Source organism: Colias croceus, chromosome 5, assembly GCF_905220415.1.
Source record: "Colias croceus chromosome 5, ilColCroc2.1".
In the NCBI taxonomy this organism is placed as follows: domain Eukaryota; kingdom Metazoa; phylum Arthropoda; class Insecta; order Lepidoptera; family Pieridae; genus Colias; species Colias croceus.
The window spans coordinates 7,081,534-7,095,571 of record NC_059541.1 but is presented as its reverse complement, the minus strand read 5'-3'; the positions used below and the strand labels follow the sequence as shown (position 1 = coordinate 7,095,571).

Below are 14,038 nucleotides of genomic sequence, written 5' to 3'. Positions count from 1 at the left end.
TCTTTAAAAGCATTCATTTTCCCGTCGCATATACAGGAGCGGATAAAAAAGTGTAAAGACTGAAGACCAACCGCAGATGCAATCAGAGAGGGAAATAGGAAATGTCTGGTTAGCTCACTGAAAATCTTTGTCTCGGTCTGATTGAATGTATATGAGTTTTAGATCGAAATACTATTGACGTTTCATTATTGTATGCTCTAAATCTATTGAGTTATGACAAAGTGGTGGAAGAGACAAATTGATTTTTTGAATGTGACAACATTGGTTTCTTTTTTCTTGTTCTATTATCTACATTCATATTATTCAAATGAAATAACGATATTGATTATTTTGTATTATAATTCGTGAGGTGACCTATGCTATAATATTATTGATTTTTTTAAACTCTTATTTTTGAATTAGGAGCTTTCAGTCGCGTAAATGTAGATTGGAGACAAATAAATAAAATAAAATGTTGCGAGGTAACTATTATATTGTCCAGTCTTGTAATACTGCATTCCCCTAACGGTCGCACACTTTTCCCCACAGTCCATACTGTACTATAGAAGCTTATGAGAACGTCTAGAACGCTTGGGTAGCGATTAAAAAAATCGCTAGTGTATAAAACCAGCGATTAGTTTGTGTGCGGGCTGCTCGTTCGGTGCTCGGGAGATTAAAAGTCCGCTACACTTGTTTGCGGTTGGGCTTCAATACCTCGCATGGACGCTCTTCAATGCATATGCACTATATCAATGCATATGCACGCGGTACAACAATATCCTATGTTCGTTATGATTAATGTTCTGTATTTTAGCTAAAAAAAATATTGCCTACCCATCTATCTATTTGAATCATTTAACAGGGCTTTTAGGATTTTATAACTGCGTTGTCCACCTGACACCTGCACCAAATATGCATTTAATCATATTTTATAGTTATGCGTGTATCGTATATATTATTATTAATATATTGTACGTGTTAGGTGTACAGCTGTCCACTGAATTAACATTAATATCAGTGATAGAATATAGCCCGGCAATTATTCAGAATCAAAAGGTCAATGACATTCCAAGTGTACTTTGGGTAAATAAATTAAAACAAAACCGATCAGCAGATTGTTTTATAGGCGCTGTCCTCAAGGCGGCGCCGCCGAGATTTATTGCTAGAGGTTTCAACCACTAACGACGGCCCCAGCGGCCTACCAAGCCCTTGACTGATGGTCTACATTTGTTTCCACTGATTTACTTTGTACACACATTAACAGGGCTTACGAATATAGATTATGTATTTGCTGTTTCATTCAATTGATATAATTTGACCGTTTTAAACACATGTGAATAATTAATAAGCAATCATTGAGGGGTAGGGTGTCTGGTCATTGCCGTGTGTAGTCGTATAACTGTGTGTATTAAGTTTAGTTTTATGTGTATTATTTTTCTTCGAAGACAATAAATTGATGTCGATAAAGTTGCGATTACTCATTCATTAAGATGCCATTGGTCCTATTTATTATTTTGTTTGGTGCAATCGGAGTCGCAGCCACAGAATCGCACGTACCTTTTAAATTTAAATCCTAGGTCGAGTTCACCTCAAACAAAGTTTTCATTAGAGCGGGCATAAGTTTGCGGTGTATGTGCGAGGGAACGTTTGGCACGACGCTGATAACACAACAAACAACTTGTTACAAACGTATTTAGTTTTAGTTATTGCTTTGAGTTCGACGGTTAAATTCATTGGTCTAATAATGAAGAGGGTTGCTGGCGAAGTAATTAAGCTCGCCTTTGTATTGTAATTAAAATTTGGAACTATTTTCTGTGCACGTAGAGATGTGTTTAATAATTACCTACAATAATTATTGTTCAAGTCCTAATTATGCAAAAACAATTAATTTGTGAGCTAACGAAATAATCCAATGAATATGAATATGATGCGCATAGTTATTTTTTTATAATTTTTAACGACTATTTTATACTTTAAAAGTAATTATTTCTGTACTTAGTGTGGACGGCCCATGGCTTAAACAACGACGACGACACAAACATGAATTGTAAAAAAGAAAAACTTTAAAAAATTTAATTAATGATAATTTATAAATCTTTATCTGTATTTGACTATTTGTGTTGCTTCATGTTACATTTTTTGTAAGGCATAGTCAAAGTGCTACAAGATTAAATTACGTGCGGGAGCGTGGACGCGCTGTCCCGTTTTCAAGCAAAATTTTATTTTTTCCTACATTCGTTTGCTGGATGTCAAACAGATCTGTAAACCGACGGCGAATTGGGAATTTGTGTTCGGAATTTGCGTTCGCTAAAAGGTATGCTGATATCTCGTATTTATTATAACCATTGGCTTTATTTCACGCCGCACTAACCATTGATAGCATTTTATCGACTGATATTAAATGCGTGGATTCTAATGATGCTTATCAATTATCATGTGGCACTTTAAATGTGATTATAATTTCATTTATTTTCTATTTAAATAGATGGGAGTTTATCGAGTTGTAAAGTTGTTTATCGACTTTTTGCAAATAGCTTTTATAAAACTATTTAACTAATTCATCAAGATAAAAAATATAAAAGTTGGTTGTTATTTGATAATATATAAAACAACTTTATTCATCCAGAACAATGATAACTTCTTTCAGAACAAACACTTTTCTTTTCGTCCGCCAAGCCCATCGTAAATCTATTCATAATGTTAAAAATTTAGACAGTATCTATATTATAGAGGCTAGTTCCCCCCCTTCAGGTGTGTACGGATACTTAGTCTTTTGTCCGCTACACGATGCTAGGTAAAGGGACAGGAAAGGGAAGCGGTTTATCTGAACTCCGGAACTCAGGAAGACGTGGCCTCTCCCGCCCGCGGCCTACTATACTCCTTGGGTTTTCACATTAGGAACAAATCGTAATTATGTTTCATATACAGGTTGTAGTAATATATAGTTTCTTTTGTATAGAAATGTATCACTATTTCTATCTGATCGTAATGAAATAGAATGAGTTTAGATTAATATTTACGACGAAGATCAGCTTCTGATATTGACTTGAATCATATCGTGATAACATAATTTGTAGTTCCACTAAAATAAATATAAATAAACTATTTAGTTATCTGTGCTGTAATAGCTGTCTTATTTAAATTTTGAATTTTTCTCCTGTAAAACTGAAGGAACAACCGCACCTTATTATTATATAAACGGCCTTTTTAAATTTCATGAATGACATTATCTTCATCTTTATGCAAGACTCAATTTGATATTCCTATACTGTGTCTTTTCATGCTATTTGCTTGATAACAAATTTAAATGTTAGCTGTATAGGTACTGTATAGGATAAATAAAACATTTCGGTTGTTCAAGTACAAGAGAGGTCAGTTAAGGTAAAACGTTACGGTAATCTGGGACAATTTATCTAGTTTGTTTTTACTCCTGTTGCTTTGTATGGGACTTTTATTTAAACGACGAATTTAAATGTGAATGTTATTTTGCTATTCACCCAGGTTTTGTTATAAGGAAATAAAATACACACTGTAGAGTTTTGAAAACCTTGTAGTATCTATTTAAACTAAAATTAAGAACTTGACTATAGAACAAGACATTTTACAAGTAGGTACAATGCCAATATAATAATTAGTGTTTTGAAGTTAATAAGTAGAAAGCAATTTAGTTTAATTTACAAGCAATTTTTAACCGCGTAGAGTCAAGATTTTCTGATATATTTTATTGTTAGGAAATTTATGGTTTGCAATTTATAAACTGAGCTCGATTAGTAAAAGAAAAGCAGTAACTCGAAGGTGCACGTAAATGTCTGCGTACAAGAAATACGAGAGAAGCTAATGACGCGACGTTATTTCCTTACGCTCAGCCGCACTGCAGTCCAAATATAATTTCCAAAGGTGTTCGCTAACTATAGGTAACACATAAATTCAAACTGCGATAGTAATAGCCTACTGCTACTCCGCTATGATTTAAGGTTTGAGCGAGCTGAAAATGCAGACGATAACCGACGATAACCGAGCGATTTCCTATGAATTTATTTTAAGCATTAAAGAAATATTCTATTTAAATGGTAAGATATTGTAAAATGCTCTATGTTAGATTCAAATCTTATTATTGAATTTTCAATTCTACATGCTCACGCTGTGGTCTTAAAAATCTAAAAATATTAAAACCTTTCAAGTTTTCTTTTGCCTCTACTTGTGCAAGTCTCGGTAACAATACTTTGGATTATTAAATATCTAGAGAATACTTTACATATTATATTCTAATTAATATATTTTGTACAATCAATTGTTCGTTTTCAATATTGTTCGTTGACACAAAAGAAAACATTGAACAAAACACACTGTTATCTATTTTCAGGAATAAAAAACAGTAGAGCTAAAAGATTTAAACAGCAATAAATGTAACAATGCAAATTGGAGAATGCAGTCTAATCGAATTTTATTAGAGCAGTAAATACATAAGAAGCTGGCATCTTGGAAGGCTACAACAAATTTCGTTCGTCCTTAATACATTGCTTCGTATGGGTGTAAACCGTAAGTGGTATTTTGTTCGGCTAACAAATACTCCGTGAAATTAACTGCGCCGGGCCTGGACCATTTCGGACACTACGCTTTGTTACGCTGTGGAATTCTTTCCCTAATGTGTGTAATGCATTTATAATTATGTTTATTTTAATAAATTTGATTGGTTAATATATTTTGCACTAATTTAATTTACTTATACAATTACAAATATACATATTTGATTGATATTAATTGAGTCGAGTCGATTGAAATAAGCTCATGTTGTCTATCTACAGCCTCTAAGATTATGATCAATTAATTCGACTCAATTTTTTATTATATTCATTTTTTATATAATTTAATCTCTAGTCTCTTAATTTATAGTAAACGTCTCTTTCGGTATCAGTATCAGACATTTATGGACAAAGTTCATTGGCATTGCGAGTTAGACCATGTGAAAAACGAGCAGCGCAATAATTTAAACCTCTCAGGAGCTGACCCGTCCACGGCTTTAATTAACTTTTCAACCAGTTATTTTCCAACGGGAAATTTACGATAAATCCAAATAGTTCTTAGAAATATAATTTTATCTTTGGAAAATTGTCGAGAACACCGATCTTAGGGAATAAAGACGTTGTATAATATTGTTAGATGGTAGTCGTTTATGAGCAGGAGTAGTACTTAGACTAAAATATAATAATACATATTATATTTTATTATTTTGTATATGGACTTTGCCATAATATTATTATTGCAAAAAATGAATTCAATTTTGTGCTAATGTTTCTTTCGCTTTATGTAGACGTTTTTATAACCGTAATATATATTTCACAGGTCCTATGACAAAACCTTCATATGAGACTTATGTGATCTGCTATATTTCAAAAGCCTCGCAAGATTCTAGTGGACTACCACTTGAATAAATAATCACGTCGCAAAGATTTTGTACAACAAATTCACATAGATTTTTTTTTGTTTTTAATTTATCATAATTGTACTGCATAATACAGGTTACTAATTCATCAAAGTACGATACGATACGATAATAATTTATGGCTTCTTCGTTTACTCTGATAAACATAACATGAATGTAACTAAATTGGTTTACGATGAAGGAAAGCTCTGAGCCTTTTAAAGGAACTTTGAAAAAGTAGCAACAATAATTATATATTCCAATAATACTAAACAACGTCGGACGAACCCATATACCTTATATATTTATTAATATCAATTTAATCACAATTTCCTTTATACAGGACATGTAGGTAATAACTCTTTTGTGGCCTACGAGATTGAAACTTTTGGTCTCCACAGAGCCTGTCATGTTAAGATAGATGGCATATATAAGGTAGAATTTCAGTGTTCATTCGAAATACATTCACACTCAAAATCACATGAAATATTTGTAACTAGATGCAAAATTCAGTATAAATTTTCATCTGAAGAAAGGAATACTCTGCAATGGCATATTATAAATTATTCAATAAGTTTTCTAATACTCACATTTTCGTATTTATTGCTTGTTATGTCTGATTTCTACAGTAGGTAACTTATTGTTTCCCTAATACTATCACAAATTGTTATATTATAGTCTTTAATAATAATTGCTACCGTCGAATTTATGCCATTTGTTTTTTTTTCTCATAGTATGCAGATTGGAGTGTCACGTTGAATAATTTAATTCAAATATTAATTTTACTGAATAAAATATGTTTGCATTTAACGTTTCACATATAAATTAACTCGTATTTTAGTTGGCAAAGTTTTACGTTGAACAGAGACCTTTTGGCCTAGACATTGTTATATATTATGTGTGAGCACGCAACAATGCTATAAAGCCTTACAGTGTGTATTTAGATGGAAAATTATATCTTATTGGCTACAGACTTTAATTTCTAAGGATTGTTGTTACCACAAACATCGTTATTTTTACGAAATATATTTAATAGGTGGCTAAATTATGTTTAGTTGGTTTATATTATATTCTTGTATACGAATAATAAAAGGACACCTAAAAAAAACGACATCTTTATCATACAATATCATATACGCTAAACATAATTTCTACGTACCTTCCATTTTTACCGTTTATGCAAATTGCAAACATACAAATATTTGCTTCGCTATAAATAGTAACAATATTCGAAACAAGTGCATTGTTTTATTTCACAGAACACTAAAAGCGGCTGTTGTCGCTGAATGCAGCGGAAGTGTGTTCGAATGACTCGCCGCCCTCCCGGGAGCTCCGACGTTCCTCTGCACGATGTTTATATCAGTTTAAGAGGGAACTCCACCGATCGCAACGTTTCCTGTGAAGAATAAAAGAGTTTTCGAGAAATGCGGCCACTTTGAATAAATGTCACATATTCAAACGTTTTGTTGAAGCCGACAAGCGGAGATGTCGACTTGTGCAAAATTTTCAAAATTCACTTACTATTTATTCTTGACAGCGGTGCATCGTTAGATTTATTGTATAGTCCTTTGCTTTTGTGAGTCCCTTTTTGGTATGTTATTTTTACATAAAATAAATAATAATTTGTATGAAGTGGTATATTTTACTTGGCAAGGTAGGCTGTGTATATAAAAATGAAGTAAAAAAACCACACGAAAATCTGATTCTAAGAACTGTAAGCCCATCACAATAATAATTGTTAGGGTCACATAAATTTTCCATCATTATTTTTCACGTGTACAAGCGTTCATGTAACACCAACGAGTTATTTTTAAAAGGCTGAGCAGTATCTAGTTGGAGTGTAACGAAGCCCTTTGATATACGGTTTTCTATAGCTATTGTCATGATAGCGATCTTATTTTAGAAAACTAACTACAAAAAAAACCTCCAAATTGTTTGCCGTAATCGTTTTTAGAGTATTTGCTTATTAATTTTAATGATCTATCCAAAATATTGCTGAGAATGCCTCTCAAGTATAAGGATCCTTATTAAAAAGGTCCAAAGCGTACGAGGCCGAGGGTCGCCACTCAAGTTAATACGCCATGAACCTCACTTTAACTGAGAACGAAGATAAACTGACTTGTTCATATTTTGTTAGGAACTTATTGGTATTGTGAATTGTTATGGGTAATTTGTAAGGACATTATCGTTATTAAGAACACGTTCACAACATTTTATTTCCTTAATATATTTATAGCTAAATATTTTTTTCGATAGAAAATGAAAGACTGCTATGTTTCATACTTGATATTACAACTATATGAAAACATTTGCGTAATATTTTTCCTGTTTTTTCTGCAATTGCAATTGTTCTTACTTACTTTATTTTCAGTGTAGAAGATTATGTTCAATTTGCGAGACTACAACTACAATGACCATTGTAGGTCGTTCTTTATCGTCGGGTCGTTCTTATAACATATTTCAGTAGAATTTTTTACAAATTCTTAATATTTTGTTATATTATGTACTTACATAAATAAATACTTAAAAGATAAGTAAAAGAAAAATTTATATCAGCTATAAACTTTTCACAATATTATACAGAACCAATATTGATAGAAAGAACAAGTAAATATTAAGTCATTTATTCTAAACAGAAGTATCGCATGTTATACCGTTATGACGTCGGCCATTGACTGCATACTTATGACTTCTGAATGATCGGCTCCTTTTGTAAGGCGGCTTTTGTTATTCTATATAAATCGTCTGTATCATTTCTCAAAAAGTCGACTTATGAATAAATAGCTTTTTCATACTTTTCGTAAATTGTTTGCCGCTGTATTTAGATAATGAACAATAAGAAGCATACATTAAATTCATTTGAAAAGTGTGTCTATTTCTGAACTGAGGTAGCAAATATGTGCAGCTTAATTCCTTCACCATTTATTTTAATAAACTAAATTTATAACACGCTTTCAGTCTTACAGAATATGAATTATATTTTATAGAAAGTCTGTTACTTCTTCCATAATAAAATTTGACATACTTATTAGTGCCTACTATTTCATCTTTTGTGCTAATTCTGTGCTAGAAATTTCGCATGTTAAGGATATACAATATAATATTATTATGTTTATAAGGTCTTTGCTGCTAAGTCTTTTTTTATTTTTTACAGGGCTTTTCGATGACATTGTTGTAACATTAACGATAGTATCATTTAATTAAATTTACATTTAATTACTACTTATAGAAAAATATCTAACATAAAATCAATAAATACCATCATTCAATTTTGTAAAATAATGTAAATTAACAAAAGAATGTTAAGTTTCAAGGGTGAACTTTACAGGAGTAATTAAAGGACTGTTCTAGAAGAAATAAACCTAAAAATCATTCTTATAGAATATCAAATAATCCATTTGGAACACAGTCCGCTTTAATTAAGTTCCGATTGCTTCAATATCTGTGACACTTTTATCTGATCGTTTTGTACTGAATATTTTGGAAAGTTACATTGTAGCAAAATTCTGTGCATACAATTTAAACTCACTAAACAACTTTCAACGTAAGTAATTATCATGTAATTGACTTGTTTTTTTTTTTATAAGTATTAATTTATCATAGTTTTGTTTAAAGGAGATGGTAACTATTTAATTTTGCGAAGGTATAAATGTTTCGGCTTTGGTATATATTTGGTATTGATGGAATTCTAGTAAATAAATTGACATGATTTTAGTATACAAGTTCTTCTCCATATAGATTACATGATAAAAACGTACAAACAGTACGCGCAAAATTTTCCCACAAGACCAACCATTGATTCCATTGAGGAAACTTCCCATAAAACATATTGTTGACACTTTGTTTGCAAACATTTTAATAGCTGTCAGTCAGCTGATAAACAAACTTGGAAAGTTAAACCGTTTAATTAGGTTCTTGAAATGGTTGGGAAGATTTCAGGTAATTAAAATACTTCTGATACATACATTTTAACGAAGCATAAATATATTTGAGATGTTTAATGATTTATTTATTCTAATGCTACATAATTTTAATGAGAATAATGTTGAATTTAAGAATTACAACGTTGAGAAAACGAAAGTTGATTTTAAAAATAATATGTACTAACCAAATACACTATAATAAATAACAGTGCTAGACTCATTAGTTATACAAGAAAATTGTATGTTAGTAAACATGTCTAATTCGTCTACATATTAAGCTGTACCTTTTCGGTCAGATTACTGCGACACGAAAATGTATGGGCGTCTGCATTTGCACTAGAGCCGAATTAGAAATTCAAATTAGTGTTGCTAGACACGCAGGTTCCTAAGGTAGGATTCTGTTTGTGGGATAACAACTGTGCGAAGTGTAAGCAGTGTCATAATGTCAAACGTGTTTCCGGATTTGTGAGTCGACTTAAATGAAAATGCACTGGTTATTTGGCTATTAATAAATTAATGAAGATGTTCCTTATCATTGCAAAAGGATTGTAACCGATTATAAGAAAAATAAAAAAATGAAGCTTAAAGCAGCTGCGCAAGCAGCAGAGTTGGTATAAAAAGTCATGAGAGTAAAAATAATACACTGAAGCTTAATATGAAGTTCATAGCATAACGTGTGTGTTTAATATGCAAAATATCAAGTATTCAAAAATGTCATCTTCTTCGAGTCTCAAGAGCGATTTGATCTAAGTGGCAGCAGCTTGTTCTCTCCAAATACTTTACGTTCTCGCTCGTTCATAAAAAAGACAATCTCCCTTATTGCTGCAATCTGTTACACATGTTCCGCACACGGTTATGTCTACAGCAGCCCTCATAAACGACAAAGTAAACCATAATATATTGCGCAAATTTAGGGTCAAACGTTGGAGTCATAAATTGCTCCTGTTATATACTTAAAGTACTTAATGTGACTTTATGGTTAGGTCTTGTCTGATATAGTGCTAACTAACGCTGGATGATTTATTGCAAAAATCTTAAAAATATAAAGATATATTTTGCCGTTTGAAACTGTGTTAAAAACCCGAACAACACATCGCAGCAGAAATAAAAAATAGACGTCCCAAATTTACGTTTCATTTTTTTGGGATGGGAAAAAACAAAAATTGAATGTGAGCAATTTTTCAGCACACTTGAATAATGTTTCTGTGTAAGATTTTTAAATCTGTATGACTATTCTTCCAATATTTTCCCAATAGTTTGCGTAAATAGTGGAAATTATTTCAATTAGTGTGGATTGTTCGCATTCCATATTTTTTTACCAATAAGTGTTATATTATGTAGGTTTTCTAATACTCCTGATACGATATTATATTGGCTCTAAGTCTTCTCAAGGTCAACAAATCTTGTAAATTTATTTTTGATACACTACCCTTACTTACCTACTATGATAGCAATTAATTCATAATAATATACATTCATTTAAATGAATACCTAGAACACTAAAACTATAAACATTCATGAACAAAATATAACATAAATTACATTTTTAAAATTCATGTCACTTTGTAATCACTTTTGTAATCATTTACTTTTAAAGATTTTCTCTTTAAAAGTAAATGATTATTTAAACATACTATCTACTAAATAATAAATTGTAAAATAATAATAAAATCATCATCATCATTTTAAAATGATGCGAGCTTTTAGATATCTTAGCATTATTTAAAAATGGTTTCTTAAACATTTTGTGCAATTAGTCGTAGGTAGAATGAAATATGATGTTGCGATGCATTTTAGAAATACGCGCTTAACTTTTGAAAGTCTGAAACATAGCTCTTCTTTTATTCATTTTCTGACATGTGGCGTCTCTCCGTTGTGTACAGGCTTTCTTCTCTAACAAAATAAACAACATTTTGCTTTGACTCAGATTCTTTGAGAGTCAACTTCACATGTTTTATGAATGAGTATGCAGTTTTATCCATGACTATTTTATTTTATTGATGTTGAATAACATTCAACTCTTCATTTAGAACGTTTCTGTATGTTATTGAATTTTCACCTGGGCTATCGAGATTTCTAATAGCATATCTTAACGCGTTTTAAGATCATCCCCACTATTAAATTTGGTAGGCCGTTCCCTTTGTCACTTAAAACTATATGCATCTCTTTCTATCTGGGAAAATTTTTCAGTTTAACTCATGTTCGCAAACTATATCCGACTTACATCATCCTGAAATTGCAACCTAAAGCTCTGAGGAAAAGCGTATGAAATTCAGTGGCGGTAAAGTTAGCTTAGTCCTTTTCAGAGCTGCAACAACTGGCCTTTTACGGTCGCCCAAAATTAAACGACTTAAGAAAACTTATGTGTCACGATGAAATAGTCTTTATAATATCAGCATAAGGTTTATTTCAGCTTTTGATTGTACAGACTCGTGTGCTTTATTTCCATCAAGCAGAGCTTGGAAAAGTTGAAAGATAGACCAGTCAGGACGTTTTGACTATGGGCTTCTATGAAACATGCCTTCAGTCGCTACGCGCGCGTGTAACTAGCAACACGGGTTTTGACATATCACGAAAATGGCGGGAACTTTACGATAACGTTCGAGCTTTTGGAAGTTGCGAGCGTAGATTTGAAAATTATATTATTTATTGATCTTTTTGTTCAATCGTGTTACTTGTATGTTATATAGAAGAGAATGACTTTGTTAAAGAGTTTTTAATAAAATATGTAAGTATCCGTTCATAATATTATGTTGAAAATTGATATCCCTAAGAAATTATTTTGTTTTATTTTACAATTAATGCACATATTGATAATTTCTCGGTACATTTTTTTTCCGTTATTTTCTGTAGAACATAATATTGTGTATGATAAAAAAAGATGATTAAAAAAAAACCAGACTAACAGGATGTTTAATTCGACTTAAGTAAGTACGCATATTTAAAAATTTTGGACTGTAATTTTATTTCTAGATCTAGAAATTATAAATCTAAAAATAAAAAATTATTTTTTAATTTCAAATAAAATATTATTATGTACCACAAAACATTCAGCTCTAAAATACTCAGTGAATAAAATATATTTATTATTTGAAAGAGATTAAAGTTATATAAAATTTGATTTAAATGTTTTGAATCTTTTCAGTATAATATGTAAATTTATTGATCGTAAGATCAAAATTTGAAATTAAAAATGTTTAAAATGTAAAAAAATATCCAAATAAAATTGGAAAACAATTAATTTACATAAAATGTAGTAAACGTATATATGTATAATTTATGTACAGCTACTTGTATATATCCTACATCGTTTAACTACCTATAGGTACAATTTTATAAAAATACTTACATTAGATCTGATTATAACATATGATTAGTTGTCGGTAGAATATTGTAGTAGAATACATTATGTAAATAAAATGGAAAACATTTAAAACTTTGTAGCATTTAAAAAAATGAATAAAACTTGCCGACGGGTAATTTAGGCCCTAAATATAGATTTGAACCAACAATCTACGTTAATAAGTACTTATTTATATATTTTTCATTTTTACTTTTTATCCTAAAATGACAAACCGTAAAATTGTTTTATCGATATCCAACTTGAACTTAAAAACTTTTAAAAAGAGTCTACTTTAGGAAGCATTATTGAAAACAAATTAAAGTACTCCAACAATTACACTAGTTGAAGAATCGTATTTTTGTGAGAGAGATCAAAATAAATATGATCACATGCAAAGTTTTCAAAAGTTTCTTCAATCTCATATAAAGTCGAGGCGCTCGTAAAATATCTCGGCTTAGTAGGTACTTACTCACAAAATATGTGAACAATTTATTTAGATTTTTTAATCCTTCAATATTACAATTTATTTGATCATAACAAAACGACATAATGGAGAAATCGGATGAAACTTTTTATGGCATTAGCTGAAATCTCTAAGTTAAAGGGTACTTTGTTTCATGTAATTCAATAAAAAAGTGATTTTCGTGAAATTAATCTATTTAAAAATATTGTATACAAGCCACAAATTACCTATATCTTGAATAGTTCAGGATACATCGCCCATTTTTGTAAGTGACTACTATCAAGCTAATTTTCCGTTTGTAGCTTTATTTTGATGAGACGCCCAATAATTTCGTGTACGAAAGTCTCGATTGTGGTAGCTAACAGAGATAACAATGATAAAAATTTTTGAATTGATGGTTCTCAAATATTTGTTACTAACTGATTTTTTTTTTGTTCAATCTCAAGATAATTACCTAAATTATTCGAAAAAATATTTGTCCTACAAAATCTATGGTTTGTTCAAAGTGTCCCCCTTTCCAAAGTGTATCGATAACGAGGTCATCATAAATGATTACTAACAAGCTGATTTTTTTTGTTTTCACTTAGTTAATGTTTATATAATTCAACAGACATATTGTCCTACAAATTGCGTAATAAATATTTGAGAACCATCAAATCAAAAAATTTTATCCTTGTTATCTCTGTTAGCTACCACAATCGAGAGTTTCGTACACGAAATTATTCGGTGTCTCATCAAAATAAAGCTACAAACGGAAAATCAGCTTGATAGTAGTCACTTGCAAAAATGGGCGATGTATCCTGAACTAGAAGTACATAATACTTTGGGAGTAAGCTTATTGCTAGTTAAATTATTTATGAGTAAAATTCAATAAGTACAATTTTTGCTACAAACATGTAACAGGACTT

At 30.8% G+C, this 14,038-nt stretch overlaps 1 protein-coding gene across 3 annotated transcripts in view; it reads left to right on the top strand.

Moving 5' to 3' along the window:
• Positions 1-14,038, top strand: part of LOC123692063 (carbonic anhydrase-related protein 10) — a 60,695-nt gene that overhangs the window by 25,159 nt on the left and 21,498 nt on the right. For 2 of the 3 annotated variants that reach the window (XM_045636699.1, XM_045636697.1), the window contains exon 1: positions 11,851-12,052. The exons of the other annotated variant lie outside the window; for it this stretch is intronic. The gene's annotated coding sequence lies outside the window, so the exon portion shown is untranslated. Of the gene's footprint in view, positions 1-11,850; positions 12,053-14,038 lie in introns of those variants that run through there. 3 annotated transcript variants of the gene reach the window in all.